Source organism: Astyanax mexicanus, chromosome 1 (assembly GCF_023375975.1).
Source record: "Astyanax mexicanus isolate ESR-SI-001 chromosome 1, AstMex3_surface, whole genome shotgun sequence".
Taxonomy (NCBI): Eukaryota; Metazoa; Chordata; class Actinopteri; order Characiformes; family Acestrorhamphidae; genus Astyanax; species Astyanax mexicanus.
This window is the reverse complement of record NC_064408.1, coordinates 49,450,100-49,466,260: the sequence shown is the minus strand read 5'-3', so window position 1 is coordinate 49,466,260 and position 16,161 is coordinate 49,450,100. Positions and strand designations below refer to the sequence as shown.

Sequence of the window (16,161 nt, the reverse complement as noted above, 5' to 3'; positions counted from 1 at the left end):
CTAGCACGCTGTGCCTCATCATTACCAGACCACAGTCTGGGAGGGCTAGTCACATTCTCTCTCTCTCTCTCTCTCTCTCTCTCTCTTTCTCTCTCTACACTGGCTAAGAAAGTTGTTGTGAGTGCTGCAGCAGCTCTTCGCTAATATCCAGCCTGCGGTCGCTGAGGCTAGGCAAGTTTCTGGAATTACTCTTATTCTGATTTGGAGTAACTTTATTCCGGATTGTGATTTATCGAAGAAAGCAGGCTTTGTTGTTTGAACATCAGCAGTTCTCTCAGGTAGGAAAGTACCTTTGTGGAGTATTTTTTTAATATTTTGAACATATTCAACTTTAAACTGTAAAATGTACATTCTTGTAAATGAAGGTGCAACATATGGTTCTTTGGGCAATGCCATACAAAACTCTAAAGGACCTTTACCTTTGGTAAAACACCTTTATATCAAGTGATAGTTATGTGGACATTTAAAAAAAATCTTCACACAAATCTCACCACTTTTTTCATCAGTGGATCTATTATATTATCTAAACATATTTTTGTCAGTTACAAAGCTAGAAATTTCTAGAACTAGAAATATTTATTGGACAATTTAACATCCCAGCAGACATACCAGCATAGCCAATATGACTATGAAAACATAAAGTTATTGTTCAATATGATATATTTGGTCTTTTACCTTGTTCAGTCAAACACAGAAATGCATTTTTTTGCCATTTTTGAACAAATAATTTAGAATATTTGGTAAATCCTTCTAATTGCAAGCATGTTTTTTATGGCATCATAAGTGTTTCTTTGGCATCACTCAAAAAACCTTTAAGAGACATGAATTGTGTTTTTTATGTTTGATTCTGTAGTTTTGCACTAGAGCTTCTTTTAAACTTCATACCTAAATCCTCACAGTCTTGTTTCAGAGTACAGAGTTGTTTGGTAATCTCATATAGACATAATTATGTGATTTCTGATGCTGTGAGGCACAATCAGCTATGAATAATAGCTGCAGCAATTCTGAGGCCTGTGTTCTGTCCATATATATGAGGCCAAAGGTTGCTTTAACTGTAAAGTTGTGGGAAGCTGCTCATCTGTAACAAGAATGTAAGAGAAGATCATCATGGCTGTCAGGTGGTCAGGGGTAATTACTTCAGTAAAGGCTAAAAAATCCCCTGAGGTCCACCCTAAACGTCTTCTTGCTGGAGCCTTCTGTAAAACCACAGTCCACTGCATTCTTTGATCTCTGGCCTGATCTGCCCAGAGAGAAGACAGAGTAAAAGAAATTGAGAAAAGAGAGGATGCCTTAACTGGGGTGGAAAGGTGTGTGTGGGGTATCTAAAGTATTTTTTTTTTAATTAATGTAAAAAATGTCATAGTATCAGATTTGAACTTGCACAGATAGGCCTGTCATGATAATTAGGCTATTAGATTATTAAATACAATAGCAACAAGTCAATGTTTAAGTGCATTTTGCTTATATATTAACTTTGCTAAAAATTTGTGTTTTTATTTTATTAATGGTTTATTCATATTGACTATTTCCAATGTCTAGATATGCTTAAAATTATTAGTTCATTGCTGTTGTAAATAGTGTAACTTCATTATTATTCTATTCTCATTATATTTGTGGTGTAAAATAGTTTCAAATGACAATAATATTGTTTATCACAATAAAAGTTACAGTATATTGTCCAGATTGAAATACCAAGCAGAAGAACGGATCAGCAAATAAGATACTATAACTCAGAGGTGGGCAATATCATTCAACACAAAGAGTTTAATTCAAAACAACCAGCAGCTGCACCTGATTCACCAGCAGCCCTACCAGGCTTATGCAAATACGGTTGGACACCCCTACTGTAGGGCTAAGTGATAATATAAACTTATTTATTTATTTATTTATTTATTATTTTTTTCAGATGAGTAAATCTCAAATACAATTAAAATGTTTTTTATTGTAAACAATCAGCACTATTTAAAGTGATGCACCTTTACATTTAATTTAAAAAATAGTTAAGTAGCCCCCTTTAATTTTTTCATGCAGCTTTTATATTTAACACAGTGGAAACATACCATATTTTACATCCTTGTATTTTAGTTAAAGAAGAGTCTATAATATGAAAATCACTGCCACATGAAGGAACTCTTCTACTGAAGTCTTTCTACTGAGATTATTGATTCTCCTGTGTTATAAATTGCATTAAAACATGATTTCGATTAAGCAAATTTATTTGATTAACCTCCCAGCCTTACTTTGCTGTAAATACTCTAAGTAAGACATGCCTGGCTAGACACAGTGCACTTCAGCGTAAGTGCTGCTGCCTCTTTTATCTCAGTTTTCAGTTAATGTGAATAAAACCTCTGTATAGATGATATTCCACCCTTCTCATTTTGAGCTGGTAGGATATGTAGAGATGCTGCTAGGGATGATGTCATTCAGAGGGGAATTAGATCAGAGAGAGAATTTGTGCAGATTGTACTTTGCTCTCCGTCATACTCATGTTTCTCTAATAGAGTTAAGTGGCACCCACGTGGCCTCACTTATGCAGGACGCCACTTTGTTTTGAATATGTGTGTGTAAGATGTCTGTCTTTTTTTCTTGTGTGTTTATTGTTTTCTGGCTAAAAATATATTGTTTTTCTTAGGCATATACTGTGTATAATTCATGTGGGACATATGGATACATGTAATACCGGTGAGACTTCACCCCTCATGATGATGAGATACAAAATCTAATATGTATGCATCTGCAACTGGTCATGCACAGTGTCTGTCCTTGCACTCACTGCTATGCTCTCTGGTGACCTGATTAGCAGCCCGGCGGGGCAGAAGAGTTCAGGGGGCACCAGGTGTGTAATGGGTTAATGATGGCTGCTAATGGACGCTGGGGCAGAAGGCCTATTGCACTCCTACAGCAGATCCCAGAGCAGATACAAGCTGCAGAGATGGCTGCTTTGATTACTTTTGTTGTCTGACAATGGGGGGCACAGAGGTCTTTGAAAGACACAGCACAAAGTCTGCTCGACATGGGGGTGAGGAGGGGCAGGGCAGCTTGCCAATTAGTAAACACTTACTTAGATCCATGGCTGTCTTAAAAAAAAAAAAACATTTCTGTTTTCCAGCATTCAGAAAAAAATAGTCATGAAACATAATTTTAGGTAAGAGAACATTTTAATCATATCACACAAATTGAACAATGAAGGTCAATGGAGGAAAAATGTATTTGCTGTGAGACTCTTTGACCATCAAGAGCTTAGGGATATTGTGTCTTGTTTTTAAAGTGTGATTATTGTTGAATACTTGCTGTTGTTTGACAAATATACAGAAAAAAATAACTGTAAAACATATAAAAAAACGTAACAATAAAATTTAGAAAAAATAGAATGCTTTACATTGCAGACAAAAAACACAAAAAACGTATACATAGCCAACATACACTCACACACATACACATATGCTTGGGCGATGTGGTAAAAATATAGTAATCGCAAAGTCAAAAGACAAAAGACAAAATGCATTAGTATCTGCAGATTCCTTAAAAACATGTACTTCAGTTTTTTTTTTTTTTTTATAAAAAATTATCCAGTTAAACAGGACTAATATTTGAAATTTGATTTCTGTAATTAAATGTTCAGTTGCTTGGAGTGGTTTTTAAACACTGATTCACTATACTGAAACGTGCGTCATTTATAACAATAAGTTAATCACAGTACAATGAAATATATTCATATTGACAAGCTTATTATGCACACGATTATCTAGCACATGAGGAAAAAAACTGTTCAAAACAAAAGGCATTAAAGCAGGTGGTTTTAACTGTTTGCTTAGACAGTGTCCTTATGACTGGAGCAAGAAACACTCCAGCCACCAGGTAAAGTTATGGGTTTGGGAAAATAACTGAGCCGATAAAAGTTCTGTCACCTCAAGCGTAGGCTGCAGAAATCTCTAAACTGCAGGTTGGAGTCACTCTGGTGTTAAAGAACGTAATGAAGACAAAAATAAAAGTCCCTAAACTTTTGCAGGGCAGCCCTCAGGATGTGCTATTAATGCAGTCTGTGAATACTATGGTATGTGAATACTATGAATGACCCAGTGACCTGCTGTACAAAAGCTTTCCCTGCAGGAACATTTTATTGGAGTCTCCCAACAATAAGTATAAAACACTCTCCTAGAATTCACACTTCTTCAGCCAGACACACCTGCTGTAGTCAGAGCTTTTAAAAGCCTAAGGGTTGAAGCAGCCTGAGAGAAAATACTTTAGTTTAGAGGCTCTTTTCTAAACCAAGTGTATCTCCCAATTTTCCTCTCTGCAATCAATTGAGCCTTTTAGAATTATTTAAATTGACCGCATTGATTTTCTGCGGTCTTATGATTTCTAATGTAAAACTGTACATGACCTCCTTTGTTCAAATGTGATTTCACGAATGTGAACCCAATAACCCCTTTCTATTGTTGATTCAATGTTCCCGTTGATTGAGTTAGATGTGGGAAAAAACAGTTTTTGGCCTTTTATGGAAACTGCATTTTTGTTTAGTCTTTTGTTCTCTTTGAATCTGCTTCTCTCTTGTCAGAGAAGCAAGCTAAAATATAATAATAAAACTGTGTGGTAGTTTAAGTGTAAAAAATGTGTACTTTACACATGGACGCTTTTATCATCATAGTACAAAACTGATGCCATAATGTTAGTATTGCATTAATATAAAATGTTATGATATATATATATATATATATATATATGTATATATATATATATATATATGTATATATATATATATATGTATATATATATATATATATATATATATATATATATATATATATATATATATATATATATTTATTTATTTATTTATTTATTTTTTGAAACCATTTCTTTAACATAAATGCAGATTACAGTCAATCCTTATTTTATATCCATGTTCTGAGCATGAAACTGTGTGGGTGTGTCTGTGTGTGTGTGTCTATGCCAATCCATTATCAGAGAGACAGCAGTGAGGACAGCAGCATGTATAGAGACACCTAATTATTTAGGATTGTGACCCCAGAATGACCTGCAGCTTCAGGGCGCTCTGAGCAAGGGCAGTGGAGGTATTTACAGACAGATGGGAAATCCCTACCAGTTTACAAGCCTTGTTATGTTGTAATGGCTGTGAGTAGACGACATGTGGTTATGTAAAACCAAATTGTTGCTCAATCCATTTTATCTTTGTAAGCACTCTAATCTTGCTTTTGCAGGCAATCAATATACATGGATACTTATAATAACTTCCCAATTGCCATTTAATTACATCTATTTCTTTATAGTTTTAGGATTTAGCCCAATCCCATTTCTCTTTTTTGCCCCTTCTCCTTGTTTTTGAGTGTAACCCTTCCCTTTGGAACAGCTACAATGAAAAGGGGTAAAGTTCTGCCCCTAAAAATGGGAACAAAACCTTTAAGCACCAGATACAGATATATAGCAGTGGAGCGCTAAAGTTCAGCAACCTAGCTGCTGGTTATCTAGTTTAACTTTAGAGCATCACATTTCCTAAAAAGGGTGGTGGTGGTGCAGCAATTATTTATTATTGTCCATTTGTAATTCCTCTGTGATGGCGAGCTAAAAATAGCTTTTATTCAGTTTCATTACATACTTTTTTGTTCCACCTTAAATGGTGCAGCCTCTGCTGTCTGTTGCACAATTTAAGGTGGAACGAGGAATTTAGCTATATACTGAGACTACTTGCTATTTTGGTTATGCTTGTTATGAACAAAAAGGCCTTAAAACATTGGAACTACACATTAAGCTATGGTAATAAATTTTGTACTTCATTAAAATGTTCCAAAAAATTTGTGGGGGGGGTTTTATTCGCTTGAGCCGCCATCTTGCCACTGATTCTCATAGCCCCCTACCCCTTGAGCCTAACAAGAGTTGAGACACTTTACACCTAGGCTTGAATCAGCAAAACAGAGGGGTCAATTGGTGAAATTTGGATTGGGCCTTAAACTGAGAGGTGTTAATCCTGGATAATGCTCATATAAGCAGCACAGTATAGCTAATGTGGTTTAAAAGATATTAGCAAAATGACTTTTTCTCCACAGTTTTGCTCTTTAAAAAAAAAACATATATATATATATATATATATATAATATATACAGTGAGTCCAAGAAGTATTTGATCCCTTGCTGATTTTCTTTGTTTGCCCACTAATAAAGACACTATCCTTCTGCACTTTTAATGGTAGATATATTCTAACATGGAGAGACAGAATATCAAGACAAAAATCCAGAATATAATTTTAAAGAATATATTTTAATTAATTTGTATTTCAATGAGGAAAATAAGTATTTGATCCCTCTTGCCAAACACACTCAATACTTAGTGGCAAAGCCTTTGTTTGCAAGCACAGCGGTGAGACGTTTGTTGTAGTTAACCACAAGTTTAGCACACACACCAGGGGGAATTTTGGCCCACTCTTCTTTGCAGATCCTCTCTAAATCATGAAGGTTGGTGGGCTATCGCTTGGCAACTCTGACCTTCAGCTCCCTCCATAGATTTTCGATCGGATTGAGGTCTGGCGACTGGCTGGGCCACTCCATGACCTTAATGTGATTTTTCTTGAGCCAATCCTTTGTTGCCTTTGCTGTATGTTTAGGGTCGTTATCATGTTGGAAGACCCAACCACGGCCCATTTTCAGATCCCTGGCAGAGGGGAGGAGGTTGTCCCTCAGGATTGTGCGGTACATGGCTCCATCCATCTTCCCAGTGATGCGGTGAAGTAGCCCTGTACCCTTGGCAGAGAAACACCCCCAAAACATTATGCTTCCACCTCCATGCTTGACGGTGGGCACAGTGTTCTTGGGGTCATAGGCAGCATTTTTCTTCCTCCACACATGGCGGGTGGAGTTGAGGCCAAAAAGTTCAATTTTGGTCTCGTCTGACCACAAAACCTTCTCCCAATAACTTGGTTCATCTTTCAAATGATCATTGGCATACTTGAGGCGCGCCTCCACATGTGCTCTCTTCAGCAGGGCTACCTTTCGGGCACTGCAGGATGTGAATCCATTGTTGCGCAAAGTGTTGCCAATTGTTTCCTTGCAAACTGTGGTCCCAGCTGCCTTCAGGTCATTTGCTAACTCCTGCCGAGTGGTTGCAGGACGATTTCTGACCGTTCTCAGCATCATTGCCACCCCACGAGGCGAAATCTTCTTTGGAGCACCGGGCCGAGGTCTGTTGATTGTCATGTTATACTCTTTAAACTTTCTGATAATTGCACCAATAGTTGTTACTTTCACATCCAACACCTTACTAATCTTTTTGTAGCCCATTCCAGCTTTGTGAAGGTCAACAATTCTGACTCTGAGGTCCTGTGACAGCTCTTTGGTTTTACCCATGTTGGAGACTTGAAATCTGTGTGATCTGTCTGATTCTGTGGACAGGTGTTTTTCACACAAGTGATTAGTGAGAACAGGTGGCTTCAGGTCAGGTAACAAGTTGATTGGGAGTGTCTAACTGGTCTGTAAAAGCCAGAACTGCTAATGAATACTAAGGGATCAAATACTTATTTCACTCCATGAAATACAAATCAATTAATATATATTCCTTAGATTTATTTTCTGGATTTTCTTTTTAATATTCTGAATCTCCATGTAAGAATACATCTACCATTAAAAGTATAGAATGATCATGTCTTTATTAGTGGGCCAACGAAGAAAATCAACAAGGGATCAAATACTTCTTGGACTCACTGTATGTGTATATATTTATATATATATATATATATATATATATATATATATATATATATATATATATATATATATATATATATATATATATTTATGTCCTTGCTAAGTATTAAATCTAGCTTTCTTAGTTCTTCTGTGACACGTTCTATTGTCTTTGCTTTTTTGTAACCAAGATGTTTTGTTTTACCGTTTTCTTATATTTTGCCTTGCCCATTCTTTTTTTTTTTCTATTTTTGACTCTCCTTTTGCCTTCACCCTTTTATTGCTGGATTTATCAAGTATTTCCCAATTTTGCATGTCTGTCCTAAGTCTGGCCTGTGTGAAAGCCCTCAAAATTACAAAAACATTACTGTCACCAGCCTCATCTCTGACATCCATAGAAGTTCCCCATTGGCTTCCCTGAAGGAGTATGTGTGTGGGTGCCCCTTTTTTGCCATAAATTATGACCTGTCCATTAGATCAAGACATTTTGATGATGTGCCCATTTGTGGGTGGGCTTCTGCCCTTCCAGTTGAAAAGGACAGTGTCTCAAAGGGTGCCCTTTCCAGTAGTTAAAATTAGACTAAATAGAGTTCTCCTACAGGTGATAAAACATGATGTCCACTAAGCTCCCCCAGCAGTGGAGTAAATGTGATGTGTCCTGTAGGTGCCCTCACTATGGGATAAAGAGTATTTGATGGTACAAGAAAAATTAAATTGTCAAAGTTATTACACTTTTTTTTTTTCTAGTTTTTTTTCCTATTTTCTCCCCAATTTACACAGCAATTACCCAACCCATTCGTTAGCACTCCCCCTATGCCTAGTGATTCCCCAACACCAGGAGGGAGAAGACTAGCACATGCCTCCTCTGATACATGTGAAGTCAGCCACCGCCTTTTTTTAAACTTCTGCTGATGCAGCATTGCTGAGCATCACAGCGCACTCGGAGGAAAGTGCAGGGACTCGGTTCTGATACATCAGCTCACAGATGCCTTGTGCTAAGTGACTTTACCCTTTGTAGTGATGTGGGAAGAGAGTGCCATCTACCCACCCAGAGAGAGTAAGGCCAATTGTTCTCTCTCAGGGCTCTGGCAGCTGATTGCAAACTACATGAACAGGATTCGAATCGGCGATCTCCTGATCATAGTGGCAGCGCTTAGCCTGCTGGACCACTCTGAGCCAAACTATTTTTTCGCCTCACCCTTCAAACAGTCCAGCATGTGTTAGCAACTTTAGCCTAGTATTTATTTTTCTTAACTGAAAAAATCACCTGCCCGATATCAAATGTCTTGGCCAATCAACTCCATCTGTCTTTAGAAATAAGTCTTGTTCATTTCATTTAAACTGTGGCTTTAAATCAGAGGAATTTAGCAAGTAAAACCTAAATCTTGCGTTTTTAAAGTCATTGCCATATAAAAAGTGGGATATTGTTTGTAGTGCATTAGCACAGTTGGTACTACAGCACCATCCACATCACCCCCTCTTGTGTATAGTTCTGCCACTTAGCAGTTTTGGATGAAAGACTGTCAATCTTCCTTGCTATTTATATTAGACCACACCCAGCAATTTCCAAAATAGATTTGATCCAGGATTTTTTGTAGTGTATTTCACACTTTTTTGGGGGATTATTATTTAATTTTTTTAAACTAAGTGTAAAATTTAATATTGCAATATTGTGTTTCACTGTTTGTCTCAGAAGTGAAACAAATTTATAGATTATTGGCAGGATCTTAGTTAGGGCTGCATGACATTGGAAAAAATTTACATTGCAAATGTCACAATATATATATATATATATATATATATATCGCAATATATATTTCAACATGACTTGTTTGATTGAATTGCTTTAAGTGACATCACGCGCCCTGTGATGTGACTAAATCACACATCGCGATGACAATGCTTAAACGATATATCCTGCAGCCCTAGTATAGGTTTAGCCCTGATGTGTACTTGACCCTCTTGCTGTGAGAGACAGTGTGTGTTTACAGGGGACAGAGAGAGATAGAGGGATGGAAGGAAAGAGAGACAGCAGACAGATGGCACCGTTTGAATAATCCAAAAGTTAGGCCCTCTTTACTCAGCTGCTGAATTTATGCATATTTGCAGTGCCATCCGTAAGTATTAGAGCAAAAAAAGAATAGGACCTTACACACAGATTGATCTATTTTATGCTATTTTTTTTCTTTTATTGTTGATTATTTTTGTTTACAGCCAATGAAAACCCAAAAATAAGTGTCTCAGAAAATTTGAAAATTATATAAGACCAATTGATACTTTTGGCAGTGTGGGCAGTGTGCCAAGTCCTGCTGGAAAATGAAATCCACATCTCTGTAGAAGTTGTCAGCAGTGGGAAGCTTGAAGTGCTGTAAGATTTTCTGGAAAAAAAAAACTGAACTGATTTTGGACTTGATATATTACAGTGGACCAACACCAGCAGATGACCTAGATTCTCAACTAAATATAAAAATGAACATTTTATTTATAGTAAAGTTCATTTTTCCAATTACTTCTAAGCCCCTGAAATTAGGAGGCTTTGTAGAAAAATGGTTAATGTAATTTCTAAACACAAACATATTTTTTTTTCATACCCTTGTATTACACCTGAAACTCTACACTTTAACTTTATTTCATTTGTTTTATTTCAAATCTAGCCATCCATCATGAAGATTGTGTCAGTGTACAAATATTTATGGTTCTAACTGTATATAATGAGTTTCACATTTTATACTGAATTACTGAAATAAAGTAACTACATCAGTGTAAATATTTGTTAATCCGAGTAGTGAACACTATTATGGTTTAATATTGTTTAATATAACAAAAGTATAGCCTCATTCAATCTGATCCACAACCACTGACTAGATCTTCCAGCTATTTCTGACAGTTTCTTCATGTCTTTCCTTAGAACACGGCCTCTGAAACCACATTTTGAAAACTCATACTATGAAAAGGTATTAATATGGTTTATTTTACAGTACTTGGATATGGTAACAGTTACTGCATCTAATACATGTTTTATATATTTTTATATATTACATCCTCATGTTTGGGAGAGCCTTGCTGTCTGTGTAAGTTTGCAATTAGTGGTCTCATTAATACATTTCTAATATTGGTACTGATATCATATTACCTGTTTCATATTGATGCACACATATATTGATATATATGAATTATAACATTATTACTGATAACAGTACATTCTGCCCAAAACGGTGTGAAATCTTCTCAGCCTACAACTAATTAATCAGGTTCAGGTGACCTGGTGGCAAGACACGACAAGCTTGGCCTGTTGATGCCTGAAGCGGACCTAGTGTTGCATAATATCAGCATGTGCTACCGTCTGGATGGTTTATGTAAGACATCACCTCCTGTAGTGTTCTCGTCAATTCTGAAAGGGATCATTTACACCCAAGTAATGCCCCAAGCGTTGTTTAAGCAGTGAAGGTTTGCCATTGGTTCATCCAAACAGGTGAATCACATGGTCGTGCTTTCCCATACCTTGCTTTTGGCCCTTGTAAGGGATTTGTACTGCATATAAAGGCTCAGTGGTCTGGTATGAACCCTGTGAGAAGCTCTCTGGAGACTTTCTAGAAGTCTTTATAATTGTGCAGTCATGGGTGCCTGCCTGAAAAGTGGTGCTGCTCTTCTTTTCCACGTTTTCTTGTGCCGTTAGCGGTTCATGAACTACACCATCAAGAAAAATTTAAAGCACAGTTAATGAAGTAAGTTTACATGATTATTTGTAAGTCACTTTGAATAAAAGCTCTGCCAAATGTAATATAATGTGATGTAATAACAGCTCTAACAAACTGTGTGCTTCTTCCTGTGTAGTGGAGGCAAGCTTCTAATAACAGATGTTGCTTTGATGCGATTCTGTGTCCTGTGGATTTTCAATAAATCTAGCTAGGAACTGCTAGGCTAGCACCAGCACACTGAACTGGTAAGTGAAATTAAGCTGCTACGTTTGTCATGAAGTAGGAAATCCCAGCATGTAAGATAAGAGAATTTTCTTTTACTCCCTTTAATCCTTCATCAGGTCTATCATCTTCTCTCACTCTGTTTTACTCACGTTAAGAGTTATTCATGGTGCCTCTCACATCTTGAGAGCTGGGCACTGAAAGGAGGATTCCTTGCCTAGTTTGAATCTTTCATGGTGTTGAATGATTGACAACTGCTGTGGTTACATGTTGTAACTTCAAGCTGGGATAGATTTGTTAGGTCAGCTTGGTTTGTGTTTTAAATAAGGATGCATTTTTGCTTAAAATGTCATTAAAAAGTTACTTTATTTCAGTAATAAATCAGTTTAAAACACAGAGTGATCTATTTTAAACATTTCATGTGTAAATCAAGGGACCAGAGTCTGGAGGAAGAGTGGAGAGACACACAGTTCAAGCTGCTCAAGGTCTAGTGTGAAGTTTCCACCAATCAGTGATAGTTTGGAGAGAAGTGTCATCTGCTGGTGTTGATCCACTGTGTTTTATTATGTCTAAAGTCAGTGCAGTGTTTTTACAGCACTTCATGCTTTTCTCTGCTGACAACTTTTATGGAGATGAGGATTTCATTTTCCAGCAGGACTTGACACACTGCCCACACTGCCAAAAGTTCCAATTGGTCTTATATAATATTACTGATATTATATAAGAAGAGATACTGATTTTTGGGGTTTCATTGGCTGTAACCCATAATCATCAACAATAAAAAGGAATAAAATCCTTTTATTTTATTCCTTTTAGAAATAAAATAGATAACTCTGTGTGTAATACATCTATATTATTTAATAAACTTTGCATGATTAGGATAATATAGGTTTGTAACTTATTCTACTGTTAGTAGTACTTATAACACATTAAGGCTTAAAATCTAGGCTTTGATTACTATAAGGTTTACTTTGTCCCACAGGTACATAATATATAAAATAATCTGTCTGCATTTGCAAGAAAACCTTCTTGCAAACTTCTTGCAAACTGCAAGTTATTTAGACTAGAACTTAAAAAAACTTTTTACAAGACAATATTTTCAGACACTTCTACACCTATAAAACATTGCAATTTCAGTGTGCAATAATATTATCCTTTAATGCACAGTATTAATATATTCAAAAGTACGAAACTCGAATCCAGCAACTTAGGGCGTCTGGGTTTCACACACAACTTTTTTCTAACCCTGTATTGACTGCAATTTTGTTAGTCAATTTTCTGCACACCAGCATTTTTATGTTGCCATTAGACACACTCACTTCACAGAGGAGACCTTATTACAGTACCCTTGCTACAGTCCAATAAAACTTTTTTTTTTTATTATCATATAATTATAAAGGTATAACGTGATTGATACATTGAAGCAGTCTCATTTGAAAATAGACCAATCACATTAACCGTACACAAAATTGTAAGGAAAGTTATAGAAGAAATATACTCATTTTGAGTATGTTACAGTGGTGGTGACTGGAATAAGTCATTTTGAACTGTGAACATTTCACACCAGACCACTCAGAATGACTATACACTTTACTTTCTGACCACTCACTGATAAAGCAAATATCAATAATTATTTAATATCAGTGGTATATCTCTGGGATATTACACTAAATTAAACAGTGCTGTGGAATAAAGAATATACTGTATTCTGCAATAACTTTAAATACAGTGGAATCCTAAGTTCTATTTGAAACATTTGCACTTTCAGGGCCATTGCTCTTGATTCTCTGAATTAAAGAGTGTGCTTTTGCTTTACATTCGCCCTAAAAGGCTGACGTTTCCTTGCTGCAAGTTTTTTTTTTTTTTGTCAATTTTTAACAAAGGCTTGGTTGCCTAGCTGCATCCAAGGACTCTAGGCCTTCTTGTTGTTGTGTGTGTGTGGTTGAGTGTGTGTGGGGGGGGGGGGGGGGGGTTGTGTGGGGTGGAGGGGGGTTGGTTGTGTGTGTCCTTCCAAAATGAACAGACCTCTTACAAAGAATCTTGAAGAATGTGGAGGGAGAAGAGCAGGGAAAAACGCCCCCTTAATCTTATTCATTTTTCTTCTGGTATGGAGGGGGGTCTATTCATAGGGTTACCATGGTGAATCTTGGTCCATTTTACAGACATCAATGCTCTCTCAGATCTGACAAAAGGGAATCTGCCTTTGAGTTTCAAGACATTCTGTAGTGGTCTGGAAAATGGCCATGTTATACATTAGTAACGTTTTGCATATTTTGTCTTTCGCTGTCTTGGTGACCAAACTGTCTTTTTCTGACTTTTAGGGAAATCATTCAAGAACATATAAAGTAATCCTGAATTTTTGTCAGATTCTTTCAATTCTTGTTTTTTTAACTGAACTGAAACTGTAGCACGTAGTCTGATAGAATATTCTCATTGCAGAAATTGTAAAAGTTTGAAATCACTTGCCACTTTCATTTCATTCATGTTAGATCATACAAATAAGTAGCAGCTGATACAGTATGATTAAATTATTTATAAAAAAAACTGAGTGAGCAGACTGAGTGCATTTTCATACCTGTAGTTGGTTTCTATGGTCTGGATCACTTGAAGAATTTGTTTACGTGGAGCGTTTTCTCCCTCTGTTTGGTTTGGTTTCACACAGGCATAAACCTAATCGCACAAAAATGTGCACCAATAAAACACGTGAGGACATGATCTCCTTTTGATTGGTCAAGAAAGTAAATATAGTGAGAAGATTTTTTGTTCCAGCATGTATATCTATGCAGTGTGAAGCTGGTTTAATACAGAACACTGACAAATTTGCCCTAAGTAACTTTTCCACAGATTCTCAATGGGGTTCAGGTCAGGAGAGTTGGCAGGCCAATTGAGCACAGTAATACCATGGTCAGTAAACCATTTACCAGTGGTTTTGGCACTGTGAGCAGGGGCCAGGTCATGCTGAAAAATAAAATCTTCATCTCCATAAAGCTTTTCAGCAGATGGAAGCATGAAGTGCTCCAAAATCTCCTGATAGCTAGCTGCATTGACCCTGCCCTTGATAAAACACAGTGGACTAACACCAGCAGCTGACATGGCACCCCAGACCATCACTGACTGTGGGTACTTGACACTGGACCTCAGGCATTTTGGCATTTCCTTCTCCCCAGTCTAATAGGAAAGTTGTGGAATTTTGATTTTCCAACAAACTCCTAAATTTCCTTATGCATGGCTTTATGGCATTAATGAAGTTAAATCAGGTGTGTGAAAGCAGAGAGATCACCAAATGACACGTTACAGGAGAGGCCCCAGACAGGGATTGAATGCAGATGCCTCCGGCTGTGAAGGGTGAATCACCCTTCCCAGCAGCGGTCCCGGGACTGCAACACCAACCTCTTCTAAATCTGACTACAAAATATCAGACCTCACTATGTAAGGAATTCTTACTGGAGTTGGACATTCAAGCTTCCAGTGAGCAGAGCAGATTCTGCAGAGACTGCTCAGAGCAGTGCTGTGAATTATGTGTGGAGATTAAAGAGGAATGTGGTACTCCTACCACAGGTTGAAGCCTTATCATCATGTGTATGATTTACGGCTGCCTCCATGTGTGTGTGTGTGTGTGTGTGTGTGTGTGTGTGTGTATGTATGAGTATTGCAGGCATTCTGAGACTCTTCACAGAATCTAGACGTAGATGACAGAGTTGGGCACTAAGGTGGGCCCCCTGACACACACACACACACACACACACACACACACACACACACATACATTAGGCCTGGTGCCTCCTCTTGGTATGATAATCCCGGTGCCATAAACATGAGAGAAATCTTACACTATTGATGTGCAGTCAACCGAGCACTATATTTTAAATCCTCAATTCAAGTCCATAATTACACCTCTTTACATGCTGCCTCAGCCTCCACAGAGAGGAAATTATGGGATGAGGCACACTGAGGCTTGGGAGGAGTCATTTGTGGATTATACTTGAAAGACCCTAAACATAAATGTTAATGTCTTTGTTCTATACAGCATTAGGTTGTTTTACACACAGTTAGAAGGAGTTAATAGTAAATTATATGAAAAATTTGCCTTGTAGCTCAAGCACGAAACTAAATATACAGACTGGGTTTGTGATATGAGTTAACGGATATTTACTTGATCACAGAGCAGGAAAGACTTTTTTTCTTCCGCTTGACAAGAAATCTTGCTCATTTCTCTTGTCACTTAGCGGCCCATTTGCTATGCCTTTGCGCTTAGTGTTATACTGTATATAGGGCTGGCCCGAATAGCGTTTTTTGAGCTCCGGATATTCGGCACTGATTGGAAGCGAATATTTGAATATTCGTTTTAAAAAAAAAAGAGGTAAAAAAAAAAGGAAATCACGGCCCCTTTAATCCACTGAAAAATGTTCAATTTGCTCTGACCGACGAGACATATTCACCCCGGATTTTTGGTGTTTTTATCCCGGATTTTTGTGTTTTCACCCCATATTTTTTCTGTGTTTTTAGCCCAGATTTCTTTGTGTTTTCATCCCGGAATTTCTGCTGCC

The 16,161-nt window shown here is 37.2% G+C and overlaps 1 protein-coding gene across 3 annotated transcripts in view; it reads left to right on the top strand.

Moving 5' to 3' along the window:
• Window positions 1-16,161, top strand: part of ankrd6b (ankyrin repeat domain 6b) — an 87,203-nt gene that overhangs the window by 19,140 nt on the left and 51,902 nt on the right. The window contains exon 1 of one of the 3 annotated variants that reach the window (XM_007255208.4): window positions 20-278. The exons of the other annotated variants lie outside the window; for them this stretch is intronic. The gene's annotated coding sequence lies outside the window, so the exon portion shown is untranslated. Of the gene's footprint in view, window positions 1-19; window positions 279-16,161 lie in introns of those variants that run through there. 3 annotated transcript variants of the gene reach the window in all.